Source organism: Ursus americanus, chromosome 3, assembly GCF_024610735.1.
Source record: "Ursus americanus isolate L20-20 chromosome 3, mUrsAme1.1.p, whole genome shotgun sequence".
Taxonomy (NCBI): Eukaryota; Metazoa; Chordata; class Mammalia; order Carnivora; family Ursidae; genus Ursus; species Ursus americanus.
In genome coordinates, this window is record NC_142129.1 from 5,502,462 (window position 1) to 5,518,789 (window position 16,328).

Consider the following 16,328-nt stretch of genomic DNA (forward strand, 5'->3'; position numbering starts at 1 on the left):
AGTTCAGCCAAATGCTTGTGAAATGTCTTCTTAACATGTCTGAGCAGATTTGAAGTTTCCCCCACTGAGGAGGCTGACTCTGTTTAGCCTGGGACCAGACATCTGCTTCAAAGTATGTAAGAGACAGGGGTGGGGGGTAGGGTGAGTTAGGTTCCTCCTGGAGGACCAGGAATGAAACAACAGAGAACATGCTAGACATCCAGTATTTTTCTGTAGGTATGAAGGACATGGAAGTCATGGTGCTACCCAGGGGTTGCTTAAGGGAGATAGAATATTCATGTGAGAAATTAGGGGAAGATACAAGATAACAAGTGTGTTGAGTTGCTACAGCCTGGTGTCCCGAAGAACCAAGAGTTAGGGGGCACAGTTGTCAGAACGAACTAATTCATAAGGGGGAGAGGATAATGCAACAAAACAAAACAAAAGGCATAGAACAAAGTCATGACACTAGGCAGGTAGCTCGTAGGAGCTGAAGAGAGGAGGTTCAGAGGAGGAAGATGAAAGTTGCAGAGGGAAAGGAATGTGGGGGGGAGAGTAAGGTGCATCAGTGACAATGGAGGTCAATTCCATGGGAGTAACCAGAAAGCCTGGAACCTCCCCTATGGATAAAAAGAAATTAGGAGGCTGAAACAGTGCATGTTTTCTCTCAAATTAGCAGGCAAATTTTATCCTAGTTGATCTTAATTAAACAATTATAAGGAGAAACAAAGCAACCCTGAGTTTTACTCTCAGTTTGAGAAAGAAAAGGGAAACATATCTTACCTCTCTTATGATAGGTTAGAACTTCAGACTGAGAGCCAGGAAAACCATCTTCTTTCTGGGCCTGTGTCTTCTGAGGGATAAAAGCAATGCTTAAAACAAAGGGCAGGGGGAAAAAAAACACAACAGAACAAAAAACAAAGGGCAGAGAAACAAATAGGGAATGCAAATCAAAGAAAACAGGCAAAAACATTCGAGTATAAAATTCGTCAATTATTGCATACCATCCCAAGCTTTTGGGGGGACTGTCAGGCCTTAGGAGAGGGTCACAGACAAGTCCATCTCTGCACTCCATGATGCTGGACCTTACGTGATAGGTGCTGGTCAACATTCACTAAATAAATCCTCAAGTAATCGTAACTCCTAAGACCAAGGAATTGGTAAGCAATGCCAAAATGTGATTATCTTTGGGGGTAAAAAGGAAATAGAAGGAGGGAGGAAGGAAAAGGGGAATTAAAAATTAATGAAGTAACCTTAGTCTCAGCCCAGCCCAGCCCTTAGGCTCCCTCCCCCAGGCCCAGTTGGGCTCATTCATCTAAAAACTCTCTTCTGACTGATTCTTTGCTCCTGTGACAAAGGCCTACAAACTTTCCCCAGACACTGCTCCTACCTCGAAACTCCCCCGTATGCTATTGGTCAAACTTGCCAACCTATGCTCTTCTTTCTCCTAAGAACCCTTTAGAAGAATCCAGTCCCCATCTACTCTGGTTCCCAACCATTCAAAGCGACCACTGCCTCCAGATCCTTTGGCTCTCTGCCCATCTCAGGGTCCAAATAGCATTTCCCTCAATAACCGGGTAGTGAGTGTTTCCCATGGAAGTGGGCAGTTATCTTAGGAAACTCCCAAGCAGGGTTGTGATTTGAGAGTTTACCTCTAGAAATTAATGACGCGCTGTCTTAGAGTGTGGGGGATTATTGTGGGCTCGGGGCTGGGGATGTGGAGTTGGGGAGAAGAGAGAATCTGGTAATAAATGCCAGACCTTCCTCTGGGTAATATCCAAGGAGGTCCATCTTGTTTGACAGACCATGTGCTGATTGCTTCTGCTGCAAACCAGTGTTTTGTTTATTTGATTCAAGCTTGTAACAGTACAAGACAAAGGACCGTGTAAGCAATGACAAGATGTGAATATTTGGGTGTGGGGGAAGGTGCTTTTTACCTTTAGGTACCTACCTCCTGGTTACTGTAGCTAAAGGCCCTGTGTCCTGAGACCTGCGGTAGGCTACACCAGAGACAAGGCATCTGGAATCCCTATCCTAGGCTCCATCTCCATAGGGAAGAAGACATTGTTCAAGACATTGGTTCAAATTCTATGAATAGATTCAGCCAAATGAGACCACTGCCCCTGGATAAATAATACCAAAATTGCTTTTGGTAGATGTTAATCAGTGGCTTCTTGAGTGAACAATGAGTTTCGTCTTCAATTAATTAAAAAACCCCCAAATAGTAATCTTTGGTTCTGGGAGGCCAAGAACATCTGCCAAAGATGCTCTAAAAAGATAAGAATTACATAAATTCTAGGGCCGTAGGTTAGTTACTCAAAATATTAATAATTTAATGAGAAACAGCCTATTTGGAGACTTTGGATGTTGGTAGCTTGGTTCACATGGCAAATAAGAATCATTTCATACAGCATTATTCAGAATAGCTGGAATGTGGAAGTACCCCAAGTGTCCATCAGTGGATGGGTGAGTAAGCAGAAGGTGCTATCCACACACGATGGAATCCTACTCAGCCTGAAAAAGGAAGGACATTCTGACACCTGCTACAACATGGCTAATCTCGAGGATGTTCTCCTAAGTGAAATAAGCCAGGCATAAAAAGACAAGTACTGTAGGATTTCACCTACCTGTTGAGAATAGTCCAAATCATAAGGAAAGTAGAATGCTGGTTGCCAGGGGCTGGAGGAAGGACAGGGGTGGGATGTGGGGGATTCTTGTTCAGTTTTACGAGATGACAAGAGTTCTGGAGATGTGGTGGAGATGGAAATACATAATACATTTTATACCCCTGAACTGTATACTTACAAATGGCTAAGATGATAAATTTTTTGTCATATGTATTTTAACACACATAAAAAACTGGAGGAAAAAAGTACATGAAGTGATTTATATTCTTTGACTTATGCTAAGGAAACTACCCCCCTCACCTGCTATGCTCTTGATGTGCTTTTTGAAAAGGTTTTCACTTCCATACCCACACTTCTGGCTTCCTGTCGACTTCCTGTAACACTTGTTAACATTCACTTCTGGTTTGCTTCGACTGCTCTGTTTCGGGTGTCATTTTCTTTTTATGTAAAGCAAACACTGAAACCTCGAATATACAGTGGACATATTTTTGTAAAATATATAGGCTAAAACCAAAACAAAAGCAGACAAGCACCCTAGCATTTTTCTCCTGAAAGCAGATGTCCAACCTTCGATGAAATATCAGGCTCCACTGATTTCTGGAATACTTAAGTCCTTCTCTTAAAATAAAGCGGGAAAGTTTCTTTAGAAATGTGCAAAGCCATTTTGGAGACAAGACACGATGCGTAGCTCCTCTGGGGGCTGAGCAGAGACCATCGGCAGAGGATAGAACACGTTTCCCTTGTCTCCTTCCCTTTCACCCGACTCTCATTTCTGTTTTTCTCTTTGCTTCCAGTCAGCTACCCAGGCTGTTACCTCTGGTAATATGCTCCTCTCCACCTCTGCGGAATATACTGTGGTATTCACACCATCACCACACTGGATCGAGGTCAGCTCGCCCAAGCACAGGGGAAAGCAGGTTTCTGTCCTGAAACGATCACTGATTCCTAGTAATTGAAGGGAAAGCTAATACATAATTTGAAAAATACGGTTTTCCAATATAATTTTCTAACAGGGACGTGTTTTCCCCCATAGGTATCTAGATGCCTTTAATTTCTGTTTTTCTCCCTTCTTACCCCCAGTTCATTTTATTGCTTTTCCTTACTTATACATTCACATTGCAGATAGTCTTGTTGCAGATATGTTGACTTTCATAATTTATACAATTAAATGGCGGATCCTTTCTTCTCCCTCTCCGCTCTCAGCGACCAGACGCACAGGCTGCCTTGGGAGGGGCGTCTCCCCTCCATCCCTCTTTACCCTGCGGGGCTGAGTCTTTACAGGTGTTTGCAGCACAGCTCTGGGTCAGGTTTAGTGCTGCTTGTTATCTTTGTGGCCTCAGGCACATTCCTGGACTGCTCTGGTTTCTTGTAAACAGGCTAATGCCTGCCTCAGAGGATTGTTGTCATCACTAAAAGAGAACATTCTTGCCAAGGGGGCTAACAGGGTGCTCAGCTAATGATGGGGATTGCTCCTGCCACTTGGCTGCCCTCTGGCAGATGAGAGAGAGGAAGATAGGGGGCTGAAAATAGTGCAAACCTTTCAAGAACTAGTTGGCAATATGGAGAATAGTTGCACATATGCGCCAAATAGGACGATCCAGCAATCCACCCTTAGGATGTCCCCTAGAGAAATACACACTATGTACCAGGAGGCGAGTGTAAGAAGGTGGGTATGGCATTGCTTGTTGTGAGGAAAATTCAAAACAACCTAATAAACCAGAATAAAAGAATTGGTAAATATATTGTGGTATTCATACGATCAACAGTATACAGGAGAGGGGCACCTGGGTGGCTCAGTCGGTTAAGCATCTGCCTTTGGCTCAGGTCATGATCTTACATCCGGCTCCCTGCTCAGTGGGGAGTCTGCTTCTCCCTCTCCCTTTCCTCCTCACCCCTGCTGTTCCCCCCCCCCCACCCTGTATACACTCTCTCTCTCTCTCAATCAAATAAATAAATAAATAAAATCTTAAAAACAATGTACAGGAGGGTACCTGGGTGGCTCAGTGGGTTAAGTGTCTGCCTTTTGCTCAGGTCATGATCCTGGAGTCTCGGAATCAAGCCCCATGTCAGGCTCCCTGCTCGGTGGGGAGGCTGCTTCTCCCTCTGCTCCTCACCCCACTCATGCTCTCTCTCAAATAGATAAGTAAAATCTTAATTTTTAAAAAGATTTTATTTATTTATTCGACAGAGAGAGAGAGACAGCCAGCGAGAGAGGGAACACAAACAGGGGGAGTGGGAGAGGAAGAAGCAGGCTCCCAGCGGAGGAGCCCGATGTGGGCCTCGATCCCAGGACTCTGGGATCACGCCCTGAGCCGAAGGCAGACGCTTAATGACTGAGCCACCCAGGTGCCCCGACAAGTAAAATCTTAAAAAACAAACAAACATACAAACATGAGGGAGAGGAAACCGAGAGAATCGGAGGCACAAGGATAAACCTCCTCTGTATAACGCTGAGGGAGAAGCAGATTGTAAAGCAGACACCCGGTGTGACAGCATCCCTCCTTAAATTGAGAAGGTGAAAAACAATAGTTTGTATCATCTTAACATACATACACGTAGGGAAATAGAAAAACATGTGTGGGAGTAATGAATACCAATTCAGAGTAACGGTAACCTGGCGGGGGGAGGTGTGTGCAGAAAGGGAGGGTACACAGGGGTCCTCAACTTTTCTATTTTAGTTTTAAAAAAAGATTTACAGTACATATGCAGCAAATGTTAAGATTTCATAAAGCTGATGTGGGGGTGCATGGGTATTTTCATATTCTCTACATACTTTTTATAGGTTCACCACATTTCGTAATAAAAACAATGAAAGGTCCTAATCAACTCAGGAGATTCGCGGAAATTGATTCCTTATCCTCTACAAGCTTCTTCATCCCATCTCTTAGATATAATTGGTGTGTTTTATTCCATCGATGGCCCACAAGAGGGAGATCTAGAACAATTCAGCCACCGGATGTATGGCTGTATAAGCTTAGATGAGGACCCACAGCATCTCGGGCAGCTTTGCTGGAGCGCCATGGTCACTAAGGTCTCTTGTAGGCTCCTGCCTGCCATCTGGCTACAGCAGGGCACTATTAGCACGCTTGGAAATCTGCAGAGCAACCGCTCGTGGAAAAGAAGACACATCTCCGGGTGCGGCGGTAAACCGAACAGTGTTTAAAACATGCAGAGTAAAGAAATGGTCGCCGAGTACAAAGCACAGGGCAGCAAGAGGAAAACAGATCAGTGGGGTGCAGAAGCAGGGGGGAGACACAGTGTCCTCGGGAGCCTGTGGCCAGGCGCTCGGGGGCTGCTACCCTGGGACAGCACAGGAAACCAGAAACTCCTGCTGCTTATTCATGGAACACGGAGCAGTACCGACACAGCTTTCTTGTCAGTGGAGCTACAGGCAGTACAAGTAGTGATAAGCGCACCCATCTCATGGCCATGATGGAAGCTTACCGTTAGGAGCACCTGCTGCACGGCTCCATCTCAGGACTCTGAGGTCAAGACCTGAGCCGAAATCAAGAGGAGAACGCTTAACTGACTGAGCTACCCAGGTGCCCCTCTGCTACTTACTCATATTTTGAACCAGGTTTTATTAAAAATTGTGGAGGATACACAAATTAGGAATAGTCATTGGTGTCTCTGTGAGCCTGAAAGAAACTGCTGTTACTCTGGGTGGGGACCTCCTATCGCAATCTTATCTCCAGGAGCAAACACCTGATACATCACCAATAGATCACTGGCCCTCAGAAAATGTTTGTTAAATTAATACTATAGCCATTGGCAGACGAATGGAGAAGTAAAATGTGGCCTATACATACATGGAATAGTATCCAGCCTTTGAAAGGAAGGTGCCGGAACATGGATGAAGCTCGAGGACACGCTGCTATGTGAAACAAGCCAGTCACAAATGCTATGTGATTGCACTCACATGAGGTACCTGGAGACAGAAAATTCACAGAGATGGAGAGTAGAAGGGGGGCTGCCGGGGGTGGGGGAGGGGAATGGGGAGTTAGTGTTTCATGGGGACAGAGTTATAGTTTGGGCAGATGAAAAGGTTCTGGAGAAGGATGGTGGTGATGGTGGCACGACAGCGTGAACGTACTTAACACTACTGAACTGCAGACTTAAAAGCGTTTAAAATGGTCATTTCATCTATATTTTATTACGATTTAAGAAATAAACATGGAAAGAAATGAATGCTGCAGAGAGATACAACTGGGGAGAGTCAAGTTCTGTTCAGGTAAAACACACCGTGCTCCCTCCAGGAAAGGCTCTGGGTGGCTCTGAACCGGGGAAGTGGGTCATCCTGGCTCACTGAAGGGTGGAGCTGCGAAGCAGTGTGATTTGGGACCTGTCGGCCGTCTTCTCGCTGGGCCTTCCGGAGGGCGGTGGGAACAGGCTGAAGCTTCGCTCCCCTCTCGACTCAGGAAGCTGAGTCCGGCTCCGGGTCCAATCACATCTGGTCCTGCCTCCCCCAAACACGGCCCCTTCGGGGTTATCCCCAAGAGAAGCTGTGACCAACAGAAACCAAAGAGGAAACTCGAGAAACCGCCTAGTGATTCGAAGTGTCCCAGGTAAGCGGGGTCACAGAAGCCGCCCAGCGGCCCGAGGCGCCGTGAGGAAGAACAGTGAGGTCTTTGTGCTGAGGTCACGGAGTGCGGCTTCCTTCCTTGCCGCCCAAACCCGCGGGCCCAAGTTCACACGTGCACAGAAACACTGCTCGCACCACCTGAGAAACAGTGGGTAAAAGGGCAGAAAGAGCAAAGAGAAAGAAAACCGCCACAGGAAGAGTAAAAATCTAGCATTTCGTAATCTGCAAAAATAGAAGGTGGATTCCGCAGCCCGTACGTGAGTGACTTGGGTGTTGGCCCCAGGCAACAAGCTCCCAGATCGAGGTTCTAGGACAGTAAACAAAGGGCCTCTTCAAAGGAAGATTTATCGCAGGGAGAGATCCTGCTCCTCCAGAATTTCTCAGAAAAAGGCTCCCAACTGCCCCATTCATCAGCAAAGGGTTACACAATCCGATAGTAACTAGGACCTGAAAGCTGACTTTTGTCCCACAAGTCAGGCTAACGCCCCGTGAGATAACAGAACGTATGTATATTGGTCTCTGCCTCTGGTTCCTGGCACAGGGCTCCTTAAACCCTGTAATGTCCTAAGTGATAAGAGCACCAGCAGGATCTTTTGTTATAATATGCGATCTCTGGCCCTGGGTCCTGACACAGAACTCCTCAATTCCTTGGAATTCCGTGGGTGATGGCAGTGCTGCGAAGCTCGGAATATTCAGCCCCACCTCCCACTCTCCTAAGACAGATGAGGGGCTGGAAATGGACTTAATGATCTATCATGCTTATGTGATGAAGCCTCCATAAAACCCCGAAAAGTATGGGGTTCAGAGCGCTCAGAGAGCTGGGATGGTGAACACGTGCAGATTTGGGGAGAATGCTCAGAAGCTAAACTGTTTCTAAAACACACCCAGACAGGGACACCTGGATGGCTCAGTCGGTTAAACGCCTGCCTTCGGCTCAGGTCATGATGCCAGGGTCATGGGATCGAGGCCCACATGGGGCTCCCTGCTCAGTGGGGAGTCTGCTTCTCCCTCTGCTGCTCCCCCTACTTGTGCTCGCTCTCTCTCTCTGACAAATAACTAAAAATCTTAAAAAAAAAAAAAAAATATATATATATATATATATATATATATAAAACACACCCAGACAGAGGAGATGGACCATGTCTGGCTGCCTTTAGAGGATGGGCTTCCTATTTGGGGTCGGGTGTCTCCACCAAGACATAAGCAACCAGAAACCGTCAGTGAGCCTCAGAAAGCCATCAGCCCCACCCCCTCTGTGCGCCTAGCTGGCCCTCTCTGCATGTAGTTCACAGTACAGGAAGAAAGCCCAGACTCTCAACGAAGACAGGCCGTGCCTGTGAATTCTGGTTCCACCAATTACTAATTACATGGCTTTGAGAACGTTAATCACCCCCATTAAGCCTCCGTTCCCTTCCTTTGTGAAACTGGGATGATGTTACTTTTAACATGTGGCTGTGGCTCTAAGTAGGAAGTAGGTCCTAGGAGAAGGTTTTCATTCACTGGTGTTGAAGAACCCACAGTATATCAGGTCAGCAATTGACTTCATAGATGTTTCTTTTTCTTTTCGTCTAAGCAAGGAGAAAGGGATTTGCTTAGCACTATCCTGTAGAAGGATGATAAAAGTCTTTTGCATTGATATTGGTGCCCAGATCATTACAGTTATTTGAAAAAAGATATTTATATGTGTATGTGTGTATACGCATAAGTGCATATACCAATATGTGTGTGTGTGTGTATGTGTGTGTGTATCTTATGGTATTATACTATAATCTGGCTTCTATAAAGGATTTGTATCAGTTTCAGAAAAAAACAACAATGGGATAGTCAAAAATGGTGCATTCGTTTAAATACCTTTATGCTCTGCTGGTGGCAATACCAGTTAGCAAAATGGTCCTGAAACGCACTTTATTATATCAGGAGTCTTAAACTCTTTAAGTATTTTGGCCACTTCTAGAAATCGACCTTAAGGAAATATTAACATTTTTAAAAAGATTATGTTTTAAAAATAATTAATTTTTTTAATTTTAAAAAAGATTTTATTTATTTACTTGAGAGAGAGGGAGAGCAAGCAAGAGAGAGAGAGAGAAAGAAAGTGCATGAGTAGGGGGGAAGGGCAGAGGGAGAAGGAGAAGCAGACTCCACACTGAGCAGGGAGCCCGACCTGGAGCTGGATCCCAGGACTCTGGGATCATGACCTGAGCTGAAGGCAGACGTTTAAACAACGGAGCCACCCAGGTGTCCCTTAAAAAGAGTTTATTAAAGCCATTATTTATAATGGCAAAAATCTGGAAAATGCCCGCATTTTTAACCATGAAGAGAGAAGATAAGTAAATAATTGGAAATATTAAGAGAGAACACATGACACAAATTGTGTCTATAGTATGCTCGCAAGTATGTAATGATATATAGCTGTTCATGTGTAGGGAAAAAATGACTGGAAATACATGCATCAAAATGTTACCGGTCATGGTGAAATTATAGGTGACTATTATCTTCAAATTCTGCAAGTTTACTTTGATCAAAGAAAATATCAGCATAACTCTAAAACAACAGAAAACAGTTTCTGTAAGAAAGGTAAGAAACTTCCAATGCCTTCCTGCATGTCAACCCCCCAGCCTTTTTTGGTCTACATCCTGTTTGATCTTTTGACTCTGAGCATTTGGCTCTGTTGACCAGCCTATCTTCTAGAAATCCTTTTCCTTTGACTTCTGCAGCACTGGGCTCTGCAAGAGAGGGTGTTGTGATCGACTAGCAATGCCTGCTACAGGCACAGGAAGGGAGGTGGGGACGCCCATGCTACACACTTGCCATCTTTGCTTCAGCTACTTTTCCCTTAAACTCCCATCCTCTCATCACTCACCACCTCTGTGCTAATGAATGAAGCCCCAAATCAAAGTATCTTTCATTCCCTCACCTTCCATGCCCATCTATTCAACTTTCTACATTCTTGACACCAGGCATCTTGAACTTAACAAACTGAATTGATTTTCTTCTCCTATAAACAAAGTAAATAATGTTACTCACCAGCTTCCAAGCTTGTTGCCTCCCTCAGACTGCAGGAAGACCTCTGCAGCCTGCTCTGACCTCACATGCCATCCCAGCTCCTGGCCTACATGCTCCCCTTATTCCAGCCATTGTGGTGAATACCCCACAGCCGACACCCCGCTTCTGCCCAACTCTGGCCTCTCTGTTTGCAGTGCCCCTTATCTTCCTAATCCAGCAAGTCCGACTCCTCCTGGAAGGTTTGGGTCCAAGCTGCTCCTAGATAAGTCCTCCCCAGCTGCCAGAGCTGGCTTTCTGGCCTCTGTCCTTGTCAGTGTTTTCTGCTGTTGCTGTACGAGCAGCTGCCTTCCCATTCTCCTGTATGCCTCTACTTCTCTGTCTCCCTGATGGACCACAGCCTTCCTGGGAAAACCCCAGGGCCCCTTCACCTTGTGACATGTGGGGCCGAAAGCCTGGCTTCTAAGCAAATTTTGCTGAATGAATGCATGAGAAGAGAAGCGGTTAGATACTCTTATCAGGAACCTGTGAAAATTTTGGTTTTGCATATGAGCATTACATTTATGTGATATTCCTGGTAGCCATGAAAAATTGGAAACAGGAGAGAAGACATTGTACAGGGCCCATTGTCTATCCCTAAATTCGTTCTTCAGGAGAAAGAAGTGTTTGGGGCCCTAAACTCCGGTGGGATTTGCTCATTGGAATCTCCTTGTGTAACACCTGCTCCCCCAGCTCCCAGGTCACCGAGAAAGGACATTTCAGGAAGTGTGGGTGCCTATGACAAGAATAACAACCTCGGTCTTTGCGTCCGAGCCACTCTTTTCTCGTGAGCTCGTGCAAAAGGAAACAGCCCATTCCTCCACCAGCGTGCGTCAAAGTCTCAATGTATTTAGATCTTCAAAAAAAGTGACACCTTGTGTATGAAAATGGTTTTCAACTGCAGATTATCTTGCAAAGGAAGAGTTTTAGCTTATTAATTATAAAATCATTGAATGTGACTATAGCATGACTTATCCTGACCCCTGTGTGCCAGGGGACAAGTCCAGGGTCGTCACTGCATGGAGATCAGCACCCCAATGTCCTCGTTGGAGTATGCTACACACTGAATATTTGTGTCCCTCCAAAATTCGTATGTTGAAACTGAGTCTGGCAATATTAAATTAGATGCCTCTTGAATGTAGATTTCAGTATTTCCCTGGCACTAACTTTATCCCAATGTGATGGTATAGGGACATAGAGCATTGTGGACTGATTAGGTCATGAGGGTGGAATCCTCATGAATGGGATTAGTGCTCTTTTAAAACAGACCCCACAGAGCTCCCTCTGGCTTTCTACCATGGGAGGACGCACCAGACACTGATGGGCTGGTGCCTTCATTTTGGACTTCAAGCTTCCATAACTATGGGAAAAAAATTTCTGTTGTAAGCCATGCAGTCTATAATATTCTGTTATAGCAGCTCAAGTGGACTAAGACAGGGTGAGTCTTCACCTGTCATTACTCCTTGAGTAGCCCTGGCTAAGCTGGATTAGGCACCCCAGTTCCACCCTCTCTCTTGTCCAGACCTGTAGGATATGGAACAATTAACCAATAGAAGTAGAAATGCTGGATGAGACAAAGGAACTGGCTGACCAGTGTAGACCCTCCACCCTAGTTGCCCTGCATATCAAAGCAAGCATCACTCCTGCTGCTTTCTGCTCCTAAGTGAGTCACTGAAGTGGAGTGGGAGGGAACACATGGGGCATGGGAAACGAGAAGACGGTGTTCACCCAAGAACTGAGATACAGATTGATGCAGTCACTTGAGTTCACTCAGCTCCTGCCAAGATTCAGGATTCAAACTCAGGTCAGCCTAACTTCAAACCTACCTTCTTGACTCTTGACAGACTGGTCATGAAAGAGAGGCTAAGGCAAAACCAGTGTCAAGAAAGCTAACAGCCACCAAGCACTAAGGTTCCCAGGTGATGCTGGGCCAACTTTCAAAATAGATTTTAGTTATGCTCAGAGAAACAAGAAAGAGCCCCCTGTACCTGAGACAGATGGTGAAATTTAACAGATGAAAACACAGAGCTGCTGAACTCTTTTTTGGTCTCTGTTCTATCAAGGATCATGGTCTCCAAAGCATGAAGGGCAGAACCAATGCTAGCAGAGGGAGGCTGCACTATGTATTAGACCTAGGGTTTGCCCTGACCAGCTGCCTTAACGGGAGCGAACCACACACCCCCCCCCCCCGAGACTATGTCCTCGTCTCTAAGAGGGGATGACAAAAACAAGCACACAGGTTGTTCGGAAGGTAAAACATGATGTATGTATGAAGAAAACATGATGTATGAAGATTAATAGGTAGACAGATCTAGCACTGCACTTTTAAGTTTTATGGGAGGGATCACGGGTCTTTGAACATATTAAATTCCAGAGGGCTAGAAAAGTATATAGAAGACATGGGTGAATGTCTGATGTTGAAAGAATGTGGGAAACAGCAAAACTGCAAGGGGACTAAGGAGAAACAACTATAGTCCTGAGCTCCAAAGAGCAGAGCTATTTCCAAAAAATAGAGGCCAGTACATTTGATTTTGACCCTGGATAAGGTTCTAGAAGAAACTCAAAAAACATAAATCATGATAGAGCCCTACAATGGAAAACTATGCAATCGTTAAAAATTATGTTGTAAAAGCATCTTTAATGACTAGGAAGAAGAATATTCTCAATACAGCAAGTTATAAAAGTGATAGCAGAACAGTATGTATCTACAATTAGCTTAATTTGGTTGAAAAAGTTCTAAGCGCATCTCTGATGAACACCCCTGAGGAGGTCTTCCTTCGATGCCCTACGAGCTCCTTCTACAGGGTCCTTTGCTGGCTCCCCTTCTCATCTCCCTAACGTGACCACTTGGCTCACTCAGTGCCCAGTTTGAGCTTCTCTCTCCTTGGGTGGCCTCATCTTTCCCATTATGATTTTAAACACCATCCAGATGCCAAGCACATCGTGTACGTGGATACCCACCCTCTCTTCTGCTTTCCAGGCTGGCGAACCCCCCTGCCTGCTCGCACACTGCATCTCCACTGGGCTGTCTTTCAACATTCCAAAACATCGGACAAAATGGAATTCTAAAGAAGTTCAAGTAACCCACAAGAAGACCCAAAAAGAGAAACGGAGGAACGAGGAACTGGATCTCTCATACACTGCGGGTGGGAATGCAAAATGGTAGCCATGGATAACCAGTACCAAATGGCCGGTCTGGAAAATACTTTAGTAGTTTCTGACAAAACCAAACGTGCACTTACCATAGACCTTAGGCATTTGTCCATGAGACATTAAAGTTTATGTTCACACCAGAACCTATACGTGAAGGTTCATAGCACCCTAATTCATAATAGCAAAATACTGGCAACAACACAATGTTCTTTTATGGGTGAATGGTTGGATAAGCTCTGGGACATTTGCATAGTAGAATATTCCTCTGTAATAAGAAGGACTGAACGACTGGTAGGCACAGCAAGTTGGATGGACCAGAAGGGCATTATGCTTAGGAAAAAGAAGTCAATCTCCAAAGGTTACATACTATGTAATTTCATTATACAACATCCTCAAAGTAAAAGTACAGACACAGAGAAGAGATCAGTGGTTTCCAGGGGTGGCATGAGGGGCGAGTGCAATACAAAAAGGCAGCTTAAGGGGGTTCTGTTTCGATGACAGGACAGTTCTCTATCTTGATTATGGTGGTGGATGTCTGAGTCTGTTCTTGGCATAAAACGGCACAGAACGGCACACACATTCATACCGGCAAGCGCAGATCTTAACATGGTGAGAACTGAGTGTCTGCAGTCCGGTTACCGACCACGCAGCAACATCCATCTCCTGGTTTCTATGTTGTCCTAGAGCCATATAGGGTCCACCACGGGAGCATGCAGGGTGTGGAGCACGCATGAGCCTTTAGGTACTATTCTTGCTACTTCCTGTGAGTCTGTAATTATTTCAAAGTAAAAAGTTAAAAAATATATAAATATACCTCTTATAGTTATTTTCTAATTGTGAGAGTAATTCATGATTGTATAACTAAGGAGTCATTTGGTTGTGTTAATTCAAGCTGACTTATGTTAAAAAGGGGGGGTATTAAAAGACTGTAGGGCTGAGTGTCAAAGGGTCAAAGGAGCCATGACGCCAGGTCTTAGGAAGGGGCTAGAACTGGGGTCTGTATGGGCTTTGGGGTGGAGGGCCATCTCTTGTCCTATTTTTCTCTTTAACTCCTCTTTCTTTGTTCACAGGATATCTATCCTCCAAGATGAGGCAGGCTTTCTCCAGTCCTGACTGGACCTTCCAGGAAAGAGCATGGCCCAGCTGGTCTCTGGTCTCTACTCCAGACCAATGAGTTATGGGTTCACTCTTGGGATTGGGCAGATGGTTCTCAGAGGAAATGAGGAGTCATGAGTTCACCAGATGCCCCAAAAGGTGACTATTATAGAAAACTAGCAAATCACACGAGAGAACAACACAATGGCCCACAATCCCACAGACGGGTTGGCACTCACAACTTAGATCTTTTGGGAAGAGATTAAACACGAGCCTGTTTATAAGCGTGTGGGCAGGATGCAGGAAAGCCCCCAAGATGGTGCAGGGCCCTGGAGTTGATAAGAGCAAGGCCCCTCTCCTCCCTAGGCCTGAGGAGGTGCAGGGTAGCAGTTACCAGAAACTGCAGGAGCCTTGCTGGGGGCAGGAGACCAGCCAGACTAAGGCCAGAGGCAGTGAGGGGGCAGGCGGAGCAGATTCCCCGACTTCGCTCTCCTCCCTCCATCCAAAGCCTTCCTCTGGTCAAAGCCAACCAGAAGCCAGAGGCCACACAGGTCAGCCATCAGGGAGTGGAGCAGGTGGAGAAAGGTGGAGAGTAGATCTCTGGGTGGCGAACAGAAGATAGTTAACCCCCAGGAGGATTTTGGTTTATAAACAACATCATGGGTATCAGACCTTTGATTCAGTTTTGAAGCCTGCCTTTTTCACTAGGCCTCATTTGTGAACATTTTTCTCATGCCTCCAGAAACGGTACTTTAAACGGCTGATGAGAATCCTATTATCTGGCCATGGCAATGAGCCCTTATTTAGCCTTTGGGCTATTTCCAAGCTTCACCCAGATGCCTGGGGGTTTGGTTACGGGTCTGCTGCTGAGCGGCTTGCCATCACCACTCTGCGTGTGACTGCTGTCTGTCTGCCTCTCTCCTAGCCCGTGACCTCCTTGGGTGCCTCATCTCCAAAGCGCCAGCTCTGAGCACAGAGAGTATTCCTCAATAAATATCTGCTGGGCAAAAAAAAAAAAAGAAAGAAAGAAAAGAGAAGAGAAGAGAAGAGAAGAGAAGAGAAGAAAAGAAAAGAAAAAAGAAAAGAAAAGAAAAGAAAAAGTCAGCGAAGTGAAGGCTGAGTACAGGCACGATGCAGGAACCCCTCTCATCTTTGATGACCGTCAGGGGTGCTGGTGAATGCACCAGCATGTGCTGCCCCAGCGTGGGGAGGAGGCAGCAGCTACACAGGCCAGGGCTGGGCTTCGACTGTCCACATGTGGGTTTGACTCTTGGCTCCCATACGTCCTGGGTTTTAAGAGCAAGTCAAGTAATATCTCGGCATCTCTCAGTTCCTGCTGCAAGATGGGAACACTAGGGTCCTCACAGGGGTCGCCTGCGTTTCTAATCCTTGCAACCCTGTCAGTATTAACCTCCCCCCTTTCTCAGTAGCCACGATGACCTGGGATCTTGTCTGCCAATTGCATAGAGGGAGGAAAAAAGAGGGGCATGCATACAGAACATTGTCAAGCTGAGTTCTCAGTCAAGGAAAGTCTAAGATTACAATGGAAAGACACAAAAAGACGGAGTCACCAGAAGGAGACGGGAGTGGAGCTGTGACTGAAGATGCCCCTTTGCCAAGACAAACACATCTGTCACATTCACCTCGAATTTCTACAAATACTTCATTGTTCAGTGTTTAATAAATCCGTCTCTTGGAAAAGCCTGATTCACCTGAGGAAATCTTATCCAGTGAACTGTTTTTATATTGCAAGATTAATGATCAAGTAAAACAAGTGAAAATTTGCTCCCAGGGCCTCAGAAATTTTAAGCTGGGAGCAAATTCTTGTTGGTTTTATTTTGAGGGGACCCCTT